Raw genomic sequence first — 23956 nt, 5'->3', positions numbered from 1 at the left:
AAATTATCAGGTTTTGGACTATATGCTGTTAAGGCTGTGCACCGATGTTTGGTTTTCTTTCTCTTGGCAGGCCAAGAGGTGACAGCTGGAACTTACCAGACAGGCAGACAACCTTCTTCTGCAGCCAACAGGGCTTTGCATCCCCAGATATGTGCAAGATAAGTCAAGGGCTATAACCCACAGAGGGGATGGAAGAGAGGTGCCAGGTTGGGACTCCCCAGGAGGGGGTTTTAAGTCAGTTTTGGAGATGGGGATGTTGAAGAGTTTCCTAAGCCCAGCTAAATGCAAAATGTCTGTTTTGGTCTCAGTGCTGAGGTGCGTAGGGCAGAGCAGTTCCGGTGTGTGTCCTGTCACTTGTCTCTGGTGCACTCTGTGTTGTTTGGGTCTCTCAGTCCTTTCTTCTCCTCGAGAGCTCTCTCTCCCTGTCACGTCCCCTCGTTTGTCACGTCCTGTCCTGTGTCACGGGTGTCTGCACATCTTTGTCCCGGCCATGCTCTGCCCTGCTGCATAGCCTGTAATAGCACAAGTCCTGGGGACTTGAAATTGGTAATGCAGTGTGTAGTTGGGATCTGGATTATGTAAGGAGATTGCCATAACATGTTCAGTGGTGTTAAGCTGTCCTGCAGCTGTTTGATACTAGTTCTAACTTCCTTTCAGATGCTGCCAGTTCAAATCTGTGGCGGAGAGCGCCAGTCCTGGGTGAGGATCTTCCCATGAGCAGGTCGGTCATTGTTTGCATTTACAGGGGAATTCTAAATGGTGACTATGTTACAGCGGTGTTTTTGTCTTTATTTTTAGGAGATCCTGGCAGATAGCAGCAGTCAAGGCCCATTGTGCTAGGTGAGCAGTGGAGAGAAGCTGTTGTTTTTGCTCAGGTTTCGGTTTTTGGTGCGACTGTAAGCATCCGTTCTTGTTTGTGTACTTTAGGGAATCCCTTCGGAGTACGCATAGCACCTGTCACCAGCTGGCCAATGGACTGGGTTTCCTGTGCTTTATGAGACCTCTGGAAGTATAGCGGGACCCTGTGATGAAGCCTTCACATTTTGTTTGTCAGGGTCCCACCCTGGTAGCCCAGAGGAGTGGACAAGGAATTGCGGTGAGTCTGGGATGTAGGGAGGAGGAGCGTGGGTACACTCAAGTTTCAGCAATGCCACGTCACCCCCTCTCCACTTAACCGTGCTTTACCCATAGGTGATGCTGTCGGCCTCCAAGCACGCCTGAAGTGTGTGGCCTGGGCACTCTGAGGAGGATGGTGAGTAGCCGATTTACCAGGTTTTGGCCGATGTGCTGTTAAGATTGTGCACTGATGTTTGGTTTTCTTTCTGTGGGCAGACCAAGAGGTGACAGCTGGAACTTAGCAGGCGGGCAGACGGCCTTCTTCTGCAGCCAGCAGGGATTGACATCCCCAGATATGTGCAAGATAAGTGGAGTGTTACGACCTACAGAGGGGATGGAAGCGGGGTGCTGGCTTGGGCCTTTCTAGAAGGGTTTTTTTTGTCTGTTTTGGGGATGGGGATGTCCAAGAAGCGTTTCCTTAGGCCACCTAAAGGGAAAGTGTCTGTTTTGGTCTCAGTGCTGAGGTTCACAGGGCAGAGCAGTTCCGGTGTGTGTCCTGTCACTTGTCTCTGGTGCACTCTGTGTTGTTTGGGTCTCTCGGTCCTTTCTTCTCCTCGAGAGCTCTCTCTCCCTGTCACGTCCCCTCGTTTGTCACGTCCTGTGTCACGGGTGTCTGCACATCTTTGTCCCGGCCATGCTCTGCCCTGCTGCATAGCCGGTAATAGCACAAGTCCTGGGGACTTGAAATTGGTAATGCAGTGTGTAGTTGGGATCTGGATTGTGTAAGGAGATTGCCATAACATGTTCAGTGGTGTTAAGCTGTCCTGCAGCTGTTTGATACTAGTTCTAACTTCCTTTCAGATGCTGACAGTTCAAATCTGTGGCGGAGAGCGCCAGTCCTGGGTAAGGATCTTCCCATGAGCAGGTCGGTCATTGTTTGCATTTACAGGGGAATTCTAAATGGTGACTATGTTACAGCGGTGTTTTTGTCTTTATTTTTAGGAGATCCGGGCAGATAGCAGCAGTCAAGGCCCATTGTGCTAGGTGAGCAGTGGAGAGAAGCTGTTGTTTTTGCTCAGGTTTCGGTTTTTGGTGCGACTGTAAGCATCCGTTCTTGTTTGTGTACTTCAGGGAATCCCTTCGGAGTACGCATAGCACCTGTCACCAGCTGGCCAATGGACTGGGTTTCCTGTGCTTTATGAGACCTCTGGAAGTATAGCGGGACCCTGTGATGAAGCCTTCACATGTTGTTTGTCAGGGTCCCACCCTGGTAGCCCAGAGGAGTGGACAAGGAATTGCGGTGAGTCTGGGATGTAGGGAGTAGGAGCGTTGGTACACTCAAGTTTCAGCAATGCCACGTCACCCCCTCTCCACTTAACCGTGCTGTACCCATAGGTGATGCTGTCGGCCTCCAAGCACGCCTGAAGTGTGTGGCCTGGGCACTCTGAGGAGGATGGTGAGTAGCAGATTTACCAGGTTTTGGCCGATGTGCTGTTAAGACTGTGCACTGATGTTTGGTTTTCTTTCTGTGGGCAGACCAAGAGGTGACAGCTGGAACTTAGCAGGCGGGCAGACGGCCTTCTTCTGCAGCCAGCAGGGATTGACATCCCCAGATATGTGCAAGATAAGTGGAGTGTTACGACCTACAGAGGGGATGGAAGCGGGGTGCTGGCTCGGGCCTTTCTAGAAGGGTTTTTTTTGTCTGTTTTGGGGATGGGGATGTCCAAGAAGCATTTCCTTAGGCCACCTAAAGGGAAAGTGTCTGTTTTGCTCTCAGTGCTAAGGTTCACAGGGCAGAGCAGTTCCGGTGTGTGTCCTGTCACTTGTCTCTGGTGCCCTCTGTGTTGTTTGGGTCTCTCGGTCCTTTCTTCTCCTCGAGAGCTCTCTCTCCCTGTCATGTCCTGTCCTGTGTCACGGGTGTCTGCACATATTTGTCCCGGCCATGCTCTGCCCTGCTGCATAGCCTGCAATAGCACAAGTCCTGGGGACTTGAAATTGGTAATGCAGTGTGTAGTTGGGATCTGGATTGTGTAAGGAGATGGCCATAACATGTCCAGTGGTGTTAAGCTGTCCTGCAGCTGTTTGATACTAGTTCTAACTTCCTTTCAGATGCTGACAGTTCAAATCTGTGGCGGAGAGCGCCAGTCCTGGGTGAGGATCTTCCCATGAGCAGGTCGGTCATTGTTTGCATTTACAGGGGAATTCTAAATGGTGACTATGTTACAGCGGTGTTTTTGTCTTTATTTTTAGGAGATCCGGGCAGATAGCAGCAGTCAAGGCCCATTGTGCTAGGTGAGCAGTGGAGAGAAGCTGTTGTTTTTGCTCAGGTTTCGGTTTTTGGTGCGACTGTAAGCATCCGTTCTTGTTTGTGTACTTTAGGGAATCCCTTCGGAGTACGCATAGCACCTGTCACCAGCTGGCCAATGGACTGGGTTTCCTGTGCTTTATGAGACCTCTGGAAGTATAGCGGGACCCTGTGATGAAGCCTTCACATTTTGTATGTCAGGGTCCCACCCTGGTAGCCCAGAGGAGTGGACAAGGAATTGCGGTGAGTCTGGGATGTAGGGAGTAGGAGCGTGGGTACACTCAAGTTTCAGCAATGCCACGTCACCCCCTCTCCACTTAACCGTGCTGTCCCCATAGGTGATGCTGTCGGCCTCCAAGCACGCCTGAAGTGTGTGGCCTGGGCACTCTGAGGAGGATGGTGAGTAGCAGATTTACCAGGTTTTGGCCGATGTGCTGTTAAGACTGTGCACTGATGTTTGGTTTTCTTTCTGTGGGCAGGCCAAGAGGTGACAGCTGGAACTTAGCAGGCGGGCAGACGGCCTTCTTCTGCAGCCAGCAGGGATTGACATCCCCAGATATGTGCAAGATAAGTGGAGTGTTACGACCTACAGAGGGGATGGAAGCGGGGTGCTGGCTTGGGCCTTTCTAGAAGGGTTTATTTTGTCTGTTTTGGGGATGGGGATGTCCAAGAAGCATTTCCTTAGGCCACCTAAAGGGAAAGTGTCTGTTTTGCTCTCAGTGCTAAGGTTCACAGGGCAGAGCAGTTCCGGTGTGTGTCCTGTTACTTGTCTCTGGTGCACTCTGTGTTGTTTGGGTCTCTCGGGCCTTTCTTCTCCTCGAAAGCTCTCTCTCCCTGTCACGTCCTGTCCTGTGTCACGGGTGTCTGCACATATTTGTCCCGGCCATGCTCTGCCCTGTTGCATAGCCTGTAATAGCGCAAGTCCTGGGGACTTGAAATTGGTAATGCAGTGTGTAGTTGGGATCTGGATTGTGTAAGGAGATGGCCATAACATGTTCAGTGGTGTTAAGCTGTCCTGCAGCTGTTTGATACTAGTTCTAACTTCCTTTCAGATGCTGACAGTTCAAATCTGTGGCGGAGAGTGCCCGTCCTGGGTGAGGATCTTCCCATGAGCCGGTCGGTCATTGTTTGCATTTACAGGGGAATTCTAAATGGTGACTATGTTACAGCGGTGTTTTTGTCTTTATTTTTAGGAGATCCGGGCAGATAGCAGCAGTCAAGGTCCATTGTGCTAGGTGAGCAGTGGAGAGAAGCTGTTGTTTTTGCTCAGGTTTCGGTTTTTGGTGCGACTGTAAGCATCCGTTCTTGTTTGTGTACTTTAGGGAATCCCTTCGGAGTACGCATAGCACCTGTCACCAGCTGGCCAATGGACTGGGTTTCCTGTGCTTTATGAGACCTCTGGAAGTATAGCGGGACCCTGTGATGAAGCCTTCACATGTTGTTTGTCAGGGTCCCACCCTGGTAGCCCAGAGGAGTGGACAAGAAATTGCGGTGAGTCTGGGATGTAGGGAGGAGGAGCGTGGGTACACTCAAGTTTCAGCAATGCCACGTCACCCCCTCTCCACTTAACCGTGCTGTACCCATAGGTGATGCTGTCGGCCTCCAAGCACGCCTGAAGTGTGTGGTCTGGGCACTCTGATGAGGATGGTGAGTAGCAGATTTACCAGGTTTTGGCCGATGTGCTGTTAAGACTGTGCACTGATGTTTGGTTTTCTTTCTGTGGGCAGACCAAGAGGTGACAGCTGGAACTTAGCAGGCGGGCAGACGGCCTTCTTCTGCAGCCAGCAGGGATTGACATCCCCAGATATGTGCAAGATAAGTGGAGTGTTACGACCTACAGAGGGGATGGAAGCGGGGTGCTGGCTTGGGCCTTTCTAGAAGGTTTTTTTTTGTCTGTTTTGGGGATGGGGATGTCCAAGAAGCGTTTCCTTAGGCCACCTAAAGGGAAAGTGTCTGTTTTGCTCTCAGTGCTGAGGTTCACAGGGCAGAGCAGTTCCGGTGTGTGTCCTGTCACTTGTCTCTGGTGCACTCTGTGTTGTTTGGGTCTCTCGGTCCTTTCTTCTCCTCGAGAGCTCTCTCTCCCTGTCGCGTCCCCTCGTTTGTCACGTCCTGTCCTGTGTCACGGGTGTCTGCACATCTTTGTCCCGGCCATGCTCTGCCCTGCTGCATAGCCTGTAATAGCACAAGTCCTGGGGACTTGAAATTGGTAATGCAGTGTGTAGTTGGGATCTGGATTGTGTAAGGAGATTGCCATAACATGTTCAGTGGTGTTAAGCTGTCCTGCAGCTGTTTGATACTAGTTCTAACTTCCTTTCAGATGCTGACAGTTCAAATCTGTGGCGGAGAGCGCCAGTCCTGGGTGAGGATCTTCCCATGAGCAGGTCGGTCATTGTTTGCATTTACAGGGGAATTCTAAATGGTGACTATGTTACAGCGGTGTTTTTGTCTTTATTTTTAGGAGATCCTGGCAGATAGCAGCAGTCAAGGCCCATTGTGCTAGGTGAGCAGTGGAGAGAAGCTGTTGTTTTTGCTCAGGTTTTGGTTTTTGGTGCGACTGTAAGCATCCGTTCTTGTTTGTGTACTTCAGGGAATCCCTTCGGAGTACGCATAGCACCTGTCACCAGCTGGCCAATGGACTGGGTTTCCTGTGCTTTATGAGACCTCTGGAAGTATAGCGGGACCCTGTGATGAAGCCTTCACATGTTGTTTGTCAGGGTCCCACCCTGGTAGCCCAGAGGAGTGGACAAGAAATTGCGGTGAGTCTGGGATGTAGGGAGGAGGAGCGTGGGTACACTCAAGTTTCAGCAATGCCACGTCACCCCCTCTCCACTTAACCGTGCTGTCCCCATAGGTGATGCTGTCGGCCTCCAAGCACGCCTGAAGTGTGTGGCCTGGGCACTCTGAGGAGGATGGTGAGTAGCAGATTTACCAGGTTTTGGCCGATGTGCTGTTAAGACTGTGCACTGATGTTTGGTTTTCTTTCTGTGGGCAGACCAAGAGGTGACAGCTGGAACTTAGCAGGCGGGCAGACGGCCTTCTTCTGCAGCCAGCAGGGATTGACATCCCCAGATATGTGCAAGATAAGTGGAGTGTTACGACCTACAGAGGGGATGGAAGCGGGGTGCTGGCTTGGGCCTTTCTAGAAGGGTTTTTTTTGTCTGTTTTGGGGATGGGGATGTCCAAGAAGCGTTTCCTTAGGCCACCTAAAGGGAAAGTGTCTGTTTTGGTCTCAGTGCTGAGGTTCACAGGGCAGAGCAGTTCCGGTGTGTGTCCTGTCACTTGTCTCTGGTGCACTCTGTGTTGTTTGGGTCTCTCGGGCCTTTCTTCTCCTCGAAAGCTCTCTCTCCCTGTCACGTCCTGTCCTGTGTCACGGGTGTCTGCACATATTTGTCCCGGCCATGCTCTGCCCTGTTGCATAGCCTGTAATAGCGCAAGTCCTGGGGACTTGAAATTGGTAATGCAGTGTGTAGTTGGGATCTGGATTGTGTAAGGAGATGGCCATAACATGTTCAGTGGTGTTAAGCTGTCCTGCAGCTGTTTGATACTAGTTCTAACTTCCTTTCAGATGCTGATAGTTCAAATCTGTGGCGGAGAGTGCCCGTCCTGGGTGAGGATCTTCCCATGAGCCGGTCGGTCATTGTTTGCATTTACAGGGGAATTCTAAATGGTGACTATGTTACAGCGGTGTTTTTGTCTTTATTTTTAGGAGATCCGGGCAGATAGCAGCAGTCAAGGCCCATTGTGCTAGGTGAGCAGTGGAGAGAAGCTGTTGTTTTTGCTCAGGTTTCGGTTTTTGGTGCGACTGTAAGCATCCGTTCTTGTTTGTGTACTTTAGGGAATCCCTTCGGAGTACGCATAGCACCTGTCACCAGCTGGCCAATGGACTGGGTTTCCTGTGCTTTATGAGACCTCTGGAAGTATAGCGGGACCCTGTGATGAAGCCTTCACATTTTGTTTGTCAGGGTCCCACCCTGGTAGCCCAGAGGAGTGGACAAGAAATTGCGGTGAGTCTGGGATGTAGGGAGGAGGAGCGTGGGTACACTCAAGTTTCAGCAATGCCACGTCACCCCCTCTCCACTTAACCGTGCTGTCCCCATAGGTGATGCTGTCGGCCTCCAAGCACGCCTGAAGTGTGTGGCCTGGGCACTCTGAGGAGGATGGTGAGTAGCAGATTTACCAGGTTTTGGCCGATGTGCTGTTAAGACTGTGCACTGATGTTTGGTTTTCTTTCTGTGGGCAGACCAAGAGGTGACAGCTGGAACTTAGCAGGCGGGCAGACGGCCTTCTTCTGCAGCCAGCAGGGATTGACATCCCCAGATATGTGCAAGATAAGTGGAGTGTTACGACCTACAGAGGGGATGGAAGCGGGGTGCTGGCTTGGGCCTTTCTAGAAGGGTTTTTTTTGTCTGTTTTGGGGATGGGGATGTCCAAGAAGCGTTTCCTTAGGCCACCTAAAGGGAAAGTGTCTGTTTTGCTCTCAGTGCTGAGGTTCACAGGGCAGAGCAGTTCCGGTGTGTGTCCTGTCACTTGTCTCTGGTGCACTCTGTGTTGTTTGGGTCTCTCGGTCCTTTCTTCTCCTCGAAAGCTCTCTCTCCCTGTCACGTCCTGTCCTGTGTCACGGGTGTCTGCACATATTTGTCCCGGCCATGCTCTGCCCTGCTGCATAGCCTGTAATAGCACAAGTCCTGGGGACTTGAAAGTGGTAATGCAGTGTGTAGTTGGGATCTGGATTGTGTAAGGAGATGGCCATAACATGTTCAGTGGTGTTAAGCTGTCCTGCAGCTGTTTGATACTAGTTCTAACTTCCTTTCAGATGCTGACAGTTCAAATCTGTGGTGGAGAGTGCCCGTCCTGGGTGAGGATCTTCCCATGAGCCGGTCGGTCATTGTTTGCATTTACAGGGGAATTCTAAATGGTGACTATGTTACAGCGGTGTTTTTGTCTTTATTTTTAGGAGATCCGGGCAGATAGCAGCAGTCAAGGCCCATTGTGCTAGGTGAGCAGTGGAGAGAAGCTGTTGTTTTTGCTCAGGTTTCGGTTTTTGGTGCGACTGTAAGCATCCGTTCTTGTTTGTGTACTTTAGGGAATCCCTTCGGAGTACGCATAGCACCTGTCACCAGCTGGCCAATGGACTGGGTTTCCTGTGCTTTATGAGACCTCTGGAAGTATAGCGGGACCCTGTGATGAAGCCTTCACATGTTGTTTGTCAGGGTCCCACCCTGGTAGCCCAGAGGAGTGGACAAGGAATTGCGGTGAGTCTGGGATGTAGGGAGGAGGAGCGTGGGTACACTCAAGTTTCAGCAATGCCACGTCACCCCCTCTCCACTTAACCGTGCTGTCCCCATAGGTGATGCTGTCGGCCTCCAAGCACGCCTGAAGTGTGTGGCCTGGGCACTCTGAGGAGGATGGTGAGTAGCAGATTTACCAGGTTTTGGCCGATGTGCTGTTAAGACTGTGCACTGATGTTTGGTTTTCTTTCTGTGGGCAGACCAAGAGGTGACAGCTGGAACTTAGCAGGCAGGCAGACGGCCTTCTTCTGCAGCCAGCAGGGATTGACATCCCCAGATATGTGCAAGATAAGTGGAGTGTTACGACCTACAGAGGGGATGGAAGCGGGGTGCTGGCTTGGGCCTTTCTAGAAGGGTTTTTTTTGTCTGTTTTGGGGATGGGGATGTCCAAGAAGCGTTTCCTTAGGCCACCTAAAGGGAAAGTGTCTGTTTTGCTCTCAGTGCTGAGGTTCACAGGGCAGAGCAGTTCCGGTGTGTGTCCTGTCACTTGTCTCTGGTGCACTCTGTGTTGTTTGGGTCTCTCGGTCCTTTCTTCTCCTCGAAAGCTCTCTCTCCCTGTCACGTCCTGTCCTGTGTCACGGGTGTCTGCACATCTTTGTCCCGGCCATGCTCTGCCCTGCTGCATAGCCTGTAATAGCACAAGTCCTGGGGACTTGAAAGTGGTAATGCAGTGTGTAGTTGGGATCTGGATTGTGTAAGGAGATTGCCATAACATGGTCAGTGGTGTTAAGTTGTCCTGCAGCTGTTTGATACTAGTTCTAACTTCCTTTCAGATGCTGACAGTTCAAATCTGTGGCGGAGAGCGCCAGTCCTGGGTGAGGATCTTCCCATGAGCAGGTCGGTCATTGTTTGCATTTACAGGGGAATTCTAAATGGTGACTATGTTACAGCGGTGTTTTTGTCTTTATTTTTAGGAGATCCTGGCAGATAGCAGCAGTCAAGGCCCATTGTGCTAGGTGAGCAGTGGAGAGAAGCTGTTGTTTTTGCTCAGGTTTCGGTTTTTGGTGCGACTGTAAGCATCCGTTCTTGTTTGTGTGCTTTAGGGAATCCCTTCGGAGTACGCATAGCACCTGTCACCAGCTGGCCAATGGACTGGGTTTCCTGTGCTTTATGAGACCTCTGGAAGTATAGCGGGACCCTGTGATGAAGCCTTCACATTTTGTATGTCAGGGTCCCACCCTGGTAGCCCAGAGGTGTGGACAAGGAATTGCGGTGAGTCTGGGATGTAGGGAGGAGGAGCGTGGGTACACTCAAGTTTCAGCAATGCCACGTCACCCCCTCTCCACTTAACCGTGCTGTACCCATAGGTGATGCTGTCGGCCTCCAAGCACGCCTGAAGTGTGTGGTCTGGGCACTCTGATGAGGATGGTGAGTAGCAGATTTACCAGGTTTTGGCCGATGTGCTGTTAAGACTGTGCACTGATGTTTGGTTTTCTTTCTGTGGGCAGACCAAGAGGTGACAGCTGGAACTTAGCAGGCGGGCAGACGGCCTTCTTCTGCAGCCAGCAGGGATTGACATCCCCAGATATGTGCAAGATAAGTGGAGTGTTACGACCTACAGAGGGGATGGAAGCGGGGTGCTGGCTTGGGCCTTTCTAGAAGGGTTTTTTTTGTCTGTTTTGGGGATGGGGATGTCCAAGAAGCGTTTCCTTAGGCCACCTAAAGGGAAAGTGTCTGTTTTGCTCTCAGTGCTGAGGTTCACAGGGCAGAGCAGTTCCGGTGTGTGTCCTGTCACTTGTCTCTGGTGCACTCTGTGTTGTTTGGGTCTCTCGGTCCTTTCTTCTCCTCGAGAGCTCTCTCTCCCTGTCGCGTCCCCTCGTTTGTCACGTCCTGTCCTGTGTCACGGGTGTCTGCACATCTTTGTCCCGGCCATGCTCTGCCCTGCTGCATAGCCTGTAATAGCACAAGTCCTGGGGACTTGAAATTGGTAATGCAGTGTGTAGTTGGGATCTGGATTGTGTAAGGAGATTGCCATAACATGTTCAGTGGTGTTAAGCTGTCCTGCAGCTGTTTGATACTAGTTCTAACTTCCTTTCAGATGCTGCCAGTTCAAATCTGTGGCGGAGAGCGCCAGTCCTGGGTGAGGATCTTCCCATGAGCAGGTCGGTCATTGTTTGCATTTACAGGGGAATTCTAAATGGTGACTGTGTTACAGCGGTGTTTTTGTCTTTATTTTTAGGAGATCCTGGCAGATAGCAGCAGTCAAGGCCCATTGTGCTAGGTGAGCAGTGGAGAGAAGCTGTTGTTTTTGCTCAGGTTTTGGTTTTTGGTGCGACTGTAAGCATCCGTTCTTGTTTGTGTACTTCAGGGAATCCCTTCGGAGTACGCATAGCACCTGTCACCAGCTGGCCAATGGACTGGGTTTCCTGTGCTTTATGAGACCTCTGGAAGTATAGCGGGACCCTGTGATGAAGCCTTCACATGTTGTTTGTCAGGGTCCCACCCTGGTAGCCCAGAGGAGTGGACAAGAAATTGCGGTGAGTCTGGGATGTAGGGAGGAGGAGCGTGGGTACACTCAAGTTTCAGCAATGCCACGTCACCCCCTCTCCACTTAACCGTGCTGTCCCCATAGGTGATGCTGTCGGCCTCCAAGCACGCCTGAAGTGTGTGGCCTGGGCACTCTGAGGAGGATGGTGAGTAGCAGATTTACCAGGTTTTGGCCGATGTGCTGTTAAGACTGTGCACTGATGTTTGGTTTTCTTTCTGTGGGCAGACCAAGAGGTGACAGCTGGAACTTAGCAGGCGGGCAGACGGCCTTCTTCTGCAGCCAGCAGGGATTGACATCCCCAGATATGTGCAAGATAAGTGGAGTGTTACGACCTACAGAGGGGATGGAAGCGGGGTGCTGGCTTGGGCCTTTCTAGAAGGGTTTTTTTTGTCTGTTTTGGGGATGGGGATGTCCAAGAAGCGTTTCCTTAGGCCACCTAAAGGGAAAGTGTCTGTTTTGCTCTCAGTGCTGAGGTTCACAGGGCAGAGCAGTTCCGGTGTGTGTCCTGTCACTTGTCTCTGGTGCACTCTGTGTTGTTTGGGTCTCTCGGTCCTTTCTTCTCCTCAAGAGCTCTCTCTCCCTGTCACGTCCCCTCGTTTGTCACGTCCTGTCCTGTGTCACGGGTGTCTGCACATCTTTGTCCCGGCCATGCTCTGCCCTGCTGCATAGCCTGTAATAGCACAAGTCCTGGGGACTTGAAATTGGTAATGCAGTGTGTAGTTGGGATCTGGATTGTGTAAGGAGATGGCCATAACATGTTCAGTGGTGTTAAGCTGTCCTGCAGCTGTTTGATACTAGTTCTAACTTCCTTTCAAATGCTGACAGTTCAAATCTGTGGCGGAGAGCGCCCGTCCTGGGTGAGGATCTTCCCATGAGCCGGTCGGTCATTGTTTGCATTTACAGGGGAATTCTAAATGGTGACTATGTTACAGCGGTGTTTTTGTCTTTATTTTTAGGAGATCCGGGCAGATAGCAGCAGTCAAGGCCCATTGTGCTAGGTGAGCAGTGGAGAGAAGCTGTTGTTTTTGCTCAGGTTTCGGTTTTTGGTGCGACTGTAAGCATCCGTTCTTGTTTGTGTACTTTAGGGAATCCCTTCGGAGTACGCATAGCACCTGTCACCAGCTGGCCAATGGACTGGGTTTCCTGTGCTTTATGAGACCTCTGGAAGTATAGCGGGACCCTGTGATGAAGCCTTCACATTTTGTTTGTCAGGGTCCCACCCTGGTAGCCCAGAGGAGTGGACAAGAAATTGCGGTGAGTCTGGGATGTAGGGAGGAGGAGCGTGGGTACACTCAAGTTTCAGCAATGCCACGTCACCCCCTCTCCACTTAACCGTGCTGTCCCCATAGGTGATGCTGTCGGCCTCCAAGCACGCCTGAAGTGTGTGGCCTGGGCACTCTGAGGAGGATGGTGAGTAGCAGATTTACCAGGTTTTGGCCGATGTGCTGTTAAGACTGTGCACTGATGTTTGGTTTTCTTTCTGTGGGCAGACCAAGAGGTGACAGCTGGAACTTAGCAGGCAGGCAGATGGCCTTCTTCTGCAGCCAGCAGGGATTGACATCCCCAGATATGTGCAAGATAAGTGGAGTGTTACGACCTACAGAGGGGATGGAAGCGGGGTGCTGGCTTGGGCCTTTCTAGAAGGGTTTTTTTTGTCTGTTTTGGGGATGGGGATGTCCAAGAAGCGTTTCCTTAGGCCACCTAAAGGGAAAGTGTCTGTTTTGCTCTCAGTGCTGAGGTTCACAGGGCAGAGCAGTTCCGGTGTGTGTCCTGTCACTTGTCTCTGGTGCACTCTGTGTTGTTTGGGTCTCTCGGTCCTTTCTTCTCCTCGAAAGCTCTCTCTCCCTGTCACGTCCTGTCCTGTGTCACGGGTGTCTGCACATATTTGTCCCGGCCATGCTCTGCCCTGCTGCATAGCCTGTAATAGCACAAGTCCTGGGGACTTGAAAGTGGTAATGCAGTGTGTAGTTGGGATCTGGATTGTGTAAGGAGATGGCCATAACATGTTCAGTGGTGTTAAGTTGTCCTGCAGCTGTTTGATACTAGTTCTAACTTCCTTTCAGATGCTGACAGTTCAAATCTGTGGCGGAGAGCGCCAGTCCTGGGTGAGGATCTTCCCATGAGCAGGTCAGTCATTGTTTGCATTTACAGGGGAATTCTAAATGGTGACTTTGTTACAGCGGTGTTTTTGTCTTTATTTTTAGGAGATCCTGGCAGATAGCAGCAGTCAAGGCCCATTGTGCTAGGTGAGCAGTGGAGAGAAGCTGTTGTTTTTGCTCAGGTTTCGGTTTTTGGTGCGACTGTAAGCATCCGTTCTTGTTTGTGTGCTTTAGGGAATCCCTTCGGAGTACGCATAGCACCTGTCACCAGCTGGCCAATGGACTGGGTTTCCTGTGCTTTATGAGACCTCTGGAAGTATAGCGGGACCCTGTGATGAAGCCTTCACATTTTGTATGTCAGGGTCCCACCCTGGTAGCCCAGAGGTGTGGACAAGGAATTGCGGTGAGTCTGGGATGTAGGGAGGAGGAGCGTGGGTACACTCAAGTTTCAGCAATGCCACGTCACCCCCTCTCCACTTAACCGTGCTGTACCCATAGGTGATGCTGTCGGCCTCCAAGCACGCCTGATGTGTGTGGTCTGGGCACTCTGATGAGGATGGTGAGTAGCAGATTTACCAGGTTTTGGCCGATGTGCTGTTAAGACTGTGCACTGATGTTTGGTTTTCTTTCTGTGGGCAGACCAAGAGGTGACAGCTGGAACTTAGCAGGCGGGCAGACGGCCTTCTTCTGCAGCCAGCAGGGATTGACATCCCCAGATATGTGCAAGATAAGTGGAGTGTTACGACCTACAGAGGGGATGGAAGCGGGGTGCTGGCTTGGGCCTTTCTAGAAGGTTTTTTTTTGTCTGTTTTGGGGATGGGGATGTCCAAGAAGCGTTTCCTTAGGCCACCTAAAGGGAAAGTGTCTGTTTTGCTCTCAGTGCTGAGGTTCACAGGGCAGAGCAGTTCCGGTGTGTGTCCTGTCACTTGTCTCTGGTGCACTCTGTGTTGTTTGGGTCTCTCGGTCCTTTCTTCTCCTCGAGAGCTCTCTCTCCCTGTCGCGTCCCCTCGTTTGTCACGTCCTGTCCTGTGTCACGGGTGTCTGCACATCTTTGTCCCGGCCATGCTCTGCCCTGCTGCATAGCCTGTAATAGCACAAGTCCTGGGGACTTGAAATTGGTAATGCAGTGTGTAGTTGGGATCTGGATTGTGTAAGGAGATTGCCATAACATGTTCAGTGGTGTTAAGCTGTCCTGCAGCTGTTTGATACTAGTTCTAACTTCCTTTCAGATGCTGCCAGTTCAAATCTGTGGCGGAGAGCGCCATTCCTGGGTGAGGATCTTCCCATGAGCAGGTCGGTCATTGTTTGCATTTACAGGGGAATTCTAAATGGTGACTATGTTACAGCGGTGTTTTTGTCTTTATTTTTAGGAGATCCTGGCAGATAGCAGCAGTCAAGGCCCATTGTGCTAGGTGAGCAGTGGAGAGAAGCTGTTGTTTTTGCTCAGGTTTTGGTTTTTGGTGCGACTGTAAGCATCCGTTCTTGTTTGTGTACTTCAGGGAATCCCTTCGGAGTACGCATAGCACCTGTCACCAGCTGGCCAATGGACTGGGTTTCCTGTGCTTTATGAGACCTCTGGAAGTATAGCGGGACCCTGTGATGAAGCCTTCACATGTTGTTTGTCAGGGTCCCACCCTGGTAGCCCAGAGGAGTGGACAAGAAATTGCGGTGAGTCTGGGATGTAGGGAGGAGGAGCGTGGGTACACTCAAGTTTCAGCAATGCCACGTCACCCCCTCTCCACTTAACCGTGCTGTCCCCATAGGTGATGCTGTCGGCCTCCAAGCACGCCTGAAGTGTGTGGCCTGGGCACTCTGAGGAGGATGGTGAGTAGCAGATTTACCAGGTTTTGGCCGATGTGCTGTTAAGACTGTGCACTGATGTTTGGTTTTCTTTCTGTGGGCAGACCAAGAGGTGACAGCTGGAACTTAGCAGGCGGGCAGACGGCCTTCTTCTGCAGCCAGCAGGGATTGACATCCCCAGATATGTGCAAGATAAGTGGAGTGTTACGACCTACAGAGGGGATGGAAGCGGGGTGCTGGCTTGGGCCTTTCTAGAAGGGTTTTTTTTGTCTGTTTTGGGGATGGGGATGTCCAAGAAGCGTTTCCTTAGGCCACCTAAAGGGAAAGTGTCTGTTTTGCTCTCAGTGCTGAGGTTCACAGGGCAGAGCAGTTCCGGTGTGTGTCCTGTCACTTGTCTCTGGTGCACTCTGTGTTGTTTGGGTCTCTCGGTCCTTTCTTCTCCTCGAAAGCTCTCTCTCCCTGTCACGTCCTGTCCTGTGTCACGGGTGTCTGCACATATTTGTCCCGGCCATGCTCTGCCCTGCTGCATAGCCGGTAATAGCACAAGTCCTGGGGACTTGAAAGTGGTAATGCAGTGTGTAGTTGGGATCTGGATTGTGTAAGGAGATTGCCATAACATGTTCAGTGGTGTTAAGTTGTCCTGCAGCTGTTTGATACTAGTTCTAACTTCCTTTCAGATGCTGACAGTTCAAATCTGTGGCGGAGAGCGCCAGTCCTGGGTGAGGATCTTCCCATGAGCAGGTCGGTCATTGTTTGCATTTACAGGGGAATTCTAAATGGTGACTATGTTACAGCGGTGTTTTTGTCTTTATTTTTAGGAGATCCTGGCAGATAGCAGCAGTCAAGGCCCATTGTGCTAGGTGAGCAGTGGAGAGAAGCTGTTGTTTTTGCTCAGGTTTCGGTTTTTGGTGCGACTGTAAGCATCCGTTCTTGTTTGTGTACTTTAGGGAATCCTTTCGGAGTACGCATAGCACCTGTCACCAGCTGGCCAATGGACTGGGTTTCCTGTGCTTTATGAGACCGCTGGAAGTATAGCGGGACCCTGTGATGAAGCCTTCACATTTTGTATGTCAGGGTCCCACCCTGGTAGCCCAGAGGAGTGGACAAGGAATTGCGGTGAGTCTGGGATGTAGGGAGGAGGAGCGTGGGTACACTCAAGTTTCAGCAATGCCACGTCAGCCCCTCTCCACTTAACCGTGCTGTCCCCATAGGTGATGCTGTCGGCCTCCAAGCACGCCTGAAGTGTGTGGCCTGGGCACTCTGAGGAGGATGGTGAGTAGCAGATTTACCAGGTTTTGGCCGATGTGCTGTTAAGACTGTGCACTGATGTTTGGTTTACTTTCTGTGGGCAGACCAAGAGGTGACAGCTGGAACTTAGCAGGCGGGCAGACGGCCTTCTTCTGCAGCTTGCAGGGATTGACATCCCCAGATATGTGCAAGATAAGTGGAGTGTTACGACCTACAGAGGGGATGGAAGCGGGGTGCTGGCTTGGGCCTTTCTAGAAGGGTTTTTTTTTGTCTGTTTTGGGGATGGGGATGTCCAAGAAGCGTTTCCTTAGGCCACCTAAAGGGAAAGTGTCTGTTTTGCTCTCAGTGCTGAGGTTCACAGGGCAGAGCAGTTCCGGTGTGTGTCCTGTCACTTGTCTCTGGTGCACTCTGTGTTGTTTGGGTCTCTCGGTCCTTTCTTCTCCTCGAGAGCTCTCTCTCCCTGTCACGTCCCCTCGTTTGTCACGTCCTGTCCTGTGTCACGGGTGTCTGCACATCTTTGTCCCGGCCATGCTCTGCCCTGCTGCATAGCCTGTAATAGCACAAGTCCTGGGGACTTGAAAGTGGTAATGCAGTGTGTAGTTGGGATCTGGATTGTGTAAGGAGATGGCCATAACATGTTCAGTGGTGTTAAGTTGTCCTGCAGCTGTTTGATACTAGTTCTAACCTCCTTTCAGATGCTGACAGTTCAAATCTGTGGCGGAGAGCGCCAGTCATGGCTGAGGATCTTCCCATGAGCAGGTCGGTCATTGTTTGCATTTACAGGGGAATTCTAAATGGTGACTATGTTACAGCGGTGTTTTTGTCTTTATTTTTAGGAGATCCTGGCAGATAGCAGCAGTCAAGGCCCATTGTGCTAGGTGAGCAGTGGAGAGAAGCTGTTGTTTTTGCTCAGGTTTCGGTTTTTGGTGCGACTGTAAGCATCCGTTCTTGTTTGTGTACTTCAGGGAATCCCTTCGGAGTACGCATAGCACCTGTCACCAGCTGGCCAATGGACTGGGTTTCCTGTGCTTTATGAGACGAGACCTCTGGAAGTATAGCGGGACCCTGTGATGAAGCCTTCACATTTTGTATGTCAGGGTCCCACCCTGGTAGCCCAGAGGAGTGGACAAGGAATTGCGGTGAGTCTGGTATGTAGGGAGGAGGAGCGTGGGTACACTCAAGTTTCAGCAATGCCACGTCAGCCCCTCTCCACTTAACCGTGCTGTACCCATAGGTGATGCTGTCGGCCTCCAAGCACGCCTGAAGTGTGTGGCCTGGGCACTCTGAGGAGGATGGTGAGTAGCAGATTTACCAGGTTTTGGCCGATGTGCTGTTAAGACTGTGCACTGATGTTTGGTTTTCTTTCTGTGGGCAGACCAAGAGGTGACAGCTGGAACTTAGCAGGCGGGCAGACGGCCTTCTTCTGCAGCCAGCAGGGATTGACATCCCCAGATATGTGCAAGATAAGTGGAGTGTTACGACCTACAGAGGGGATGGAAGCGGGGTGCTGGCTTGGGCCTTTCTAGAAGGTTTTTTTTTGTCTGTTTTGGGGATGGGGATGTCCAAGAAGTGTTTCCTTAGGCCACCTAAAGGGAAAGTGTCTGTTTTGCTCTCAGTGCTGAGGTTCACAGGGCAGAGCAGTTCCGGTGTGTGTCCTGTCACTTGTCTCTGGTGCACTCTGTGTTGTTTGGGTCTCTCGGTCCTTTCTTCTCCTCGAGAGCTCTCTCTCCCTGTCACGTCCCCTCGTTTGTCACGTCCTGTCCTGTGTCACGGGTGTCTGCACATCTTTGTCCCGGCCATGCTCTGCCCTGCTGCATAGCCTGTAATAGCACAAGTCCTGGGGACTTGAAAGTGGTAATGCAGTGTGTAGTTGGGATCTGGATTGTGTAAGGAGATGGCCATAACATGTTCAGTGGTGTTAAGTTGTCCTGCAGCTGTTTGATACTAGTTCTAACCTCCTTTCAGATGCTGACAGTTCAAATCTGTGGCGGAGAGCGCCAGTCATGGCTGAGGATCTTCCCATGAGCAGGTTGGTCATTGTTTGCATTTACAGGGGAATTCTAAATGGTGACTATGTTACAGCGGTGTTTTTGTCTTTATTTTTAGGAGATCCTGGCAGATAGCAGCAGTCAAGGCCCATTGTGCTAGGTGAGCAGTGGAGAGAAGCTGTTGTTTTTGCTCAGGTTTCGGTTTTTGGTGCGACTGTAAGCATCCGTTCTTGTTTGTGTACTTCAGGGAATCCCTTCGGAGTACGCATAGCACCTGTCACCAGCTGGCCAATGGACTGGGTTTCCTGTGCTTTATGAGACCTCTGGAAGTATAGCGGGACCCTGTGATGAAGCCTTCACATTTTGTATGTCAGGGTCCCACCCTGGTAGCCCAGAGGAGTGGCCAAGGAGTTGCACTGAGTCAGGGAGGTAGGGAGGAGGAGTGAGAGTTGACTCAAGTTTCAGTAATGCCATGTGGCATTGTCTCCCTTTAACCTAGGTGTGCTCTGCAATGGCGGTGTCACAATCCAAGCACGCCCAAAGTGTGCTGGCCCAGAACCCGGGCATTCTGAGGCGGATGGTGAGTAGCACAATTATCAGGTTTTGTCCAATGTGCTGTTAAGACTGTGCACTGATGTTTGGTTTTCTTTCTGTGGGCAGACCAAGAGGTGACAGCTGGAACTTAGCAGGCGGGCAGACGGCCTTCTTCTGCAGCCAACAGGGATTTGCATCCCCAGTTGCATACAAGATGAGTTGAGAGTTATGCCCACAGAGGGGATCGAAACGGCTTGCTGGGTTGGGCCTTTCTAGAAGGTTTTTTTTGTCTGTTTTGGGGATGTCCAAGAAGCGTCCCCTTAGGCCACCTAAAGGGAAAGTGTTTCTTTTGATCTCAGTCCTGAGGTGCGCAGGGCAGAGCAGTTGCGGTTTGTGTCCTGTCACTTGTCTCTGTTGCACTCTGTGTTCTTTGGGTCTCCTGGCCCTTGCACACATTCTTCTCATCAATAGCTCTCTCTCCCCCTGTTGTGTCCCCTTGTTTGTCTCGTCCCAGGTCCTGTGTCACGGGTGTCTGCACGTATTTGTCCTGGCGCTGCTCTGCCATGCTGCATAGGCTGGTGTGCTTGCACCAGTCCCGGGGATTTGCAATTTGGCATGGGGCATGTAGTTGCGTTCTAAGTTGTATTCCCAGTGTCACACCAGATATTTGGACCTGTTAAGTTATCCTACAGCTGTTTGAATTTTCTCCCAACTTTGTTTCAGATGCATTAACTCTGTGGCAGAGTACCCCTTGTGGTCAGGGGGTTTCTGTGAGATGGTCAGTCATTGTTTGTGTTTGCAGGGGAAGCCTCAATGGTCACTCTGTTACAGCATTTTTCTTTGTCTTTAGTTTTAGGAAGTCCCGGTTGCTCGGAGCAGTCAAGGCCCAGTATGCCAGGTGAGCAGTGGACAGAAGCTGTTGTTCTGGCTCTTGTCTCATTTTCTGGTGCAATTCTAAGCATCTACTCTGGGTTACTTTGTTTTATTGTAGGCAGTCCTCTTGCAAGATGTGTCTGGTCCGGATGTCTGAAGCCAGGTGGGTGCAAGCTTATGGTCTGGGCGGGTGTACTTTTCGAGTCAGGTGGGTGCTGTTTTCGCGGTATCTCAGTGTGGGTTTGGTTTTTTTGCTTTGTTTTTTTTTGCAGGCGCTGTCGCTGCCCTAGGTGTGTGAAGGAACAGAGGCGAGCGGGTGAGTTGGCATTTAGGCATGGTCACTCATAGGTGACTGTTATGCAGCAGCATGCTAAGTGTGTACCTTTTCATTTTGCAGGTTTCCTCCAGGCAGCCTGTGGAGTCAAATCGAGTTTTCTGGTGAGCTGGGGCAGCGGTGTGTCTGAGTTCTGGGGATTCCTCTTTTGGTGGGCACTAATTGCATTTTCTGTTTTGTCTTAGGTACCCCGAGGAGGTGCATAGCTTAAGTTTGGAACTGGCAGCACTGAAGCGGATGTAGAGAACATCTCACCGTCCACATCCAACTGACATTGAATTCTGTCTGGTTGTCTTTCAAAAGCTAAGTGCTGGGACCAGTTGGTGCGAGATGGGGGAAAAACCTTTACTATCACAGGAGGCAATTTGATGTTAACTTAGAGGAGAGGCCCATAGTGGAACGGGCCCCTCGGGAGCAGAGGGAGAGGGTTTCTCCTCAGCTTCACCAGAGTCTTTGCCGGCCAGGGCAGTTCCGATCCGTCTCCGCATTCTCGTGAGGTTCGCATCAGCGGCCTTCTACGACTCTTGATGTCATCGTGGATATTTTCACTCGAGGAGCCCGCCTGCATGTCTGGAGCTATAGCCATGGTCACCCCGTAGTCATTGCTTCCTTCTCCGGACTTAGTGAGCTTCTTAGGCTTCCTCTTAAGTGCTTTGGCACTAACATCTTGAGAGGAGTTACCTTTCATCATCATGTGGTATTGCCCTAGTTCTTTCTTTCCTTTGGCATCATCAGCCCATGGCTCATCCTGGGCTAGGAATCTTGGGGTCCATAAGGTGGAACTGCCAGGCAGTTTCCACTTGTGTCCGGTGTCATGTTTTCTGTGTCCACTGATTTCTGTGTCGTAGGCCTTTGTTACGTCTCCATCCTTTAGCAGCATCATTCTGTGCTGTATCGGCCATATTTTACTCACGTACCTTGCTGGATATCACTTATTCTGGCATCTTTACATTTTCACTTTTTGGGACAGGAAGATGTACATGAGATATTCTCATCCATCTTTCTTCTCACCTTTGGTAGCGCCTTCTCTTCCTATGTCATTCTCTTGGACTTCTATACGGAGCATATTAGACGCTCATCACGTGACCACAGTAATTCTGTAGATTCCGCCTTCTCAAAGGGTATAGGGTCAAGAATTAATCTTCTGGAGAGTTATTTCAAGTCCTCACTTATATTGTATCTCTGTTAGCTTATATTATATGTGCTTATGTTGTGCCTACCTATGTTGGCTTATCATGTATGTATAAGCCAATATACCTTTATTGTATGTACTTATGTTGTATGTACCTCTGTCGGTTTATATTGTATGTACCTATACTTTATGTACCTATGTTGGCTTATATTGTGTGCACTCATATTGTATGTACCTACCTTGCCTTATGTTGTATGAGCCTCTGTTGTGCCAATTACAATCGGAGCTGCCCTGCCCCGGCACGTAGTGACGCTTAGGTAGAGCAGTTGTAAAACTTTGCAGTTCATCTGTCTTCTATGGGGTTTTGAGTACAACACTGACGGGCCCAGAGTAGGAATAGCTCCTAGCTCTCAGATAGTCAGTCATTGATTGCCTCCCATTGTCTTGTAGGTCCCCGGGTCCCTACAGAATTTCCTGGAATCTACCATTTGACGTCAAGGAGCAGCAGTCAGAAGATGTGTCGAAGCATATTCTTCAGCGTAGTGTTTCACATAAGGGTGGCATTCAGCGTGTCAGCTCAAGAGAGTGTGAGTGTGATTGTCCGTATCTGTTTGTGAGAAGTTTGTGTGTGCTCCTGTCTGCAGGTCTGAGCGTATGCTGACCAGTGTTAACCCTGTGTGTATGGCCTTTGCCTTTTAGGTTTTTCAACTCATTTTTGAATTTAGAATAAAAAATCTGCAGCTGGGGTTTTTTTCCCCCCCACCCCCTGGCTGGGTTTTTTTCCTCTGTCCTGGCCAGTCCATAAGGTGACGTTCGTCACTAAGGTTTGGCCACAGACCATCCCCAGGCCAGGGTTTTTTTCAAGGAGGATTTTTTGGAAGCTCCCGGGAGCCACGTTCCCGAGGAACAATGATTTCTGGGGTGTAACGGAGCAGTTGAGATGAGAGCGATGGTGAGTTTGTGTGTAACATGAAGGAGGTGCTCATGCTAGATGAGTGTTGTTTTGTGTGTGTAATCTTTCTTTTGTGTTTCCTCTAACAATAAAACAAAATGTAATTAAACCAGAAAAAAGGATCATATTGTGTTGATATGTGTTTGGTTTCTATTGCCCTGTGTTGTTCTGTATTTGCATTTGCTGCTGCATTTCCATGTATTGCTTTGTATCTATGCATGTCTATGGATTGTATCTGTACTTGCATTTGTATCTGTTGTTTCCATGTGTTTTGCTGAAGTTTAAATAAAACAATTCATTCAGTGAAGTTCAAGCAACCCTAGTAATGATGCCCCTGCTCCCTCACCTTCCAGCTTTGGCTCCTGTCTTTCTTTGGGGTGGTTTAGTAATTTTTTTTTCACTGTATTTCTTCCTTTGCTTCTCATCTTACTTTTCTATTTCTGACTTCATTTCTGTCTGTCCCTAACTCTGTGTTTCTATTTCTCACTGTTTCTAACTCTGTCTCTCTGCTTCTCTATTTCCCACTATTTCTTTTTTTTCTTTCTTTCTCTGTTTCCAACTATTTCTTTTTCTCTCTATACTTTACTCTTTCTTTTTCTCTCTAGCTTTAACTCTTTTTTCCTCTTTTTTACTCTCACTCTCTTTTTCACTCTAACCCTGCTCATTTTTCACTCTTTTTGTTTTCACTGTTTGCCACTGTTTCATAGTTCTTTTTTTTCTGTCTCTCTTTTTCTCTCCAACTTCAACTTTCTTTAACCCTTTGTTTCTCTCTATTTCTACCTTTATTTCTAACTCTGCTTTCCTTTCTAGCTTTAAAAAAGAACAGCAGTAAAAACTTTCAGACTCCCTGGGAGTAAGGAAAAAAAAAAACAAAAAAACAAAAAAAAACCAAACAAACTGTCCTAGTTTGGGGCAAATTTGGGGAAAACCCAGGAAATAAACCCCCACGGCCCCTCTCCACCCACCTGGTTCAGGGAAAAATTCCCTCTGAGAGAGAAGTGGAAAAGAACCTGTTTATTCAACAACAAAGCACTCCCCAGCACCAAAACAATTAACAACACAAGATGACAACAAAACTCTTTCACCCCTCTGAAGAGCTGAACAAATCCAGAAGGTCTTTCCTGGGAGTGGTCGCCTGGGTCTGGACGCTGGGGATGGCTGCTGCAGATCTCCAAATGCAGGCTCCTGGTGTTCTTTGGTGTTTCCCAGATCCCAGTCCAGAGCAGGCTGGATGATAGTCAGAAAGAGGAAGGGAAAAAAAGCAACAGTCCAGGGAAAGAATTGGACTGCTTAACCTAACTAGGAAGCAAAGCAAGAAAGCAGGCAAAGCAAGCAAGCCAAGCAAGCAAGCAAGCCAAGCAAGCAAGCAAAGCAAAGCCAGCCAGCCAGCCCTAGCCTTTTCTAGCTTTCCAGCAGACATGGGGGGAGGTGAACCAGATGATAACACAGCAAAACAAACCTTCACTTTCAGAGTCAGTTCTGAAAGCACAGAACATAATATCAAACGTAAACAGAACACACGATTGGAGATACAAACACCATAACAGTCACCCTAGGACATTCCACCCCTTATCTCCATATCTTCAACATCATGTAAAAACTCCATCAAGTTAAAACTTGTATCTTTCACTTACTCATACCTTCATTCTCATGTCTGTGTGTTTTCATGCACAGACATTGACAGTAACATCCAGCAAACAGTGATATTTGCACAATAGTTTCACCCCACAATCAGATCTCCCTGAGGTACACATCGTGTTGTTCCATCTCTCTGCATTATCCACCATGTACAACCTGGTCCCTGAGCAAAGACAATCCCACGAATGGGTTTGTCTGTACTCGAGGCAGGATTGATCCAC

The 23956-nt window shown here is 49.9% G+C and overlaps 2 long non-coding RNA genes across 3 annotated transcripts; both read left to right on the top strand.

The window, feature by feature from the left end:
- The first annotated feature begins 394 nt into the window (after window positions 1–394).
- Window positions 395–1253, top strand: LOC140682282 (uncharacterized). Its single transcript, XR_012053801.1, has 3 exons — window positions 395–840; window positions 928–1096; window positions 1192–1253. It is a non-coding gene; the product is annotated as an uncharacterized lncRNA (long non-coding RNA).
- A 16068-nt stretch (window positions 1254–17321) lies between these two features.
- On the top strand, window positions 17322–22404 carry LOC140680462 (uncharacterized). Of its 2 annotated transcripts, XR_012051771.1 has the most exons (7): window positions 17322–17423; window positions 18772–18852; window positions 18933–19704; window positions 19798–19842; window positions 19952–19995; window positions 20077–20117; window positions 20199–22404. It is a non-coding gene; the product is annotated as an uncharacterized lncRNA (long non-coding RNA). The 2 variants fall into 2 exon arrangements; XR_012051770.1 differs by lacking the exon at window positions 17322–17423 and having other exon boundaries at window positions 18524–18852.
- Window positions 22405–23956: the final 1552 nt, after the last annotated feature.

This window comes from Taeniopygia guttata, chromosome 1A, assembly GCF_048771995.1.
Source record: "Taeniopygia guttata chromosome 1A, bTaeGut7.mat, whole genome shotgun sequence".
NCBI lineage: Eukaryota > Metazoa > Chordata > Aves > Passeriformes > Estrildidae > Taeniopygia > Taeniopygia guttata.
Note: the sequence above shows the minus strand (reverse complement) of the source record. Positions and strands in the feature narration are given on the sequence as shown.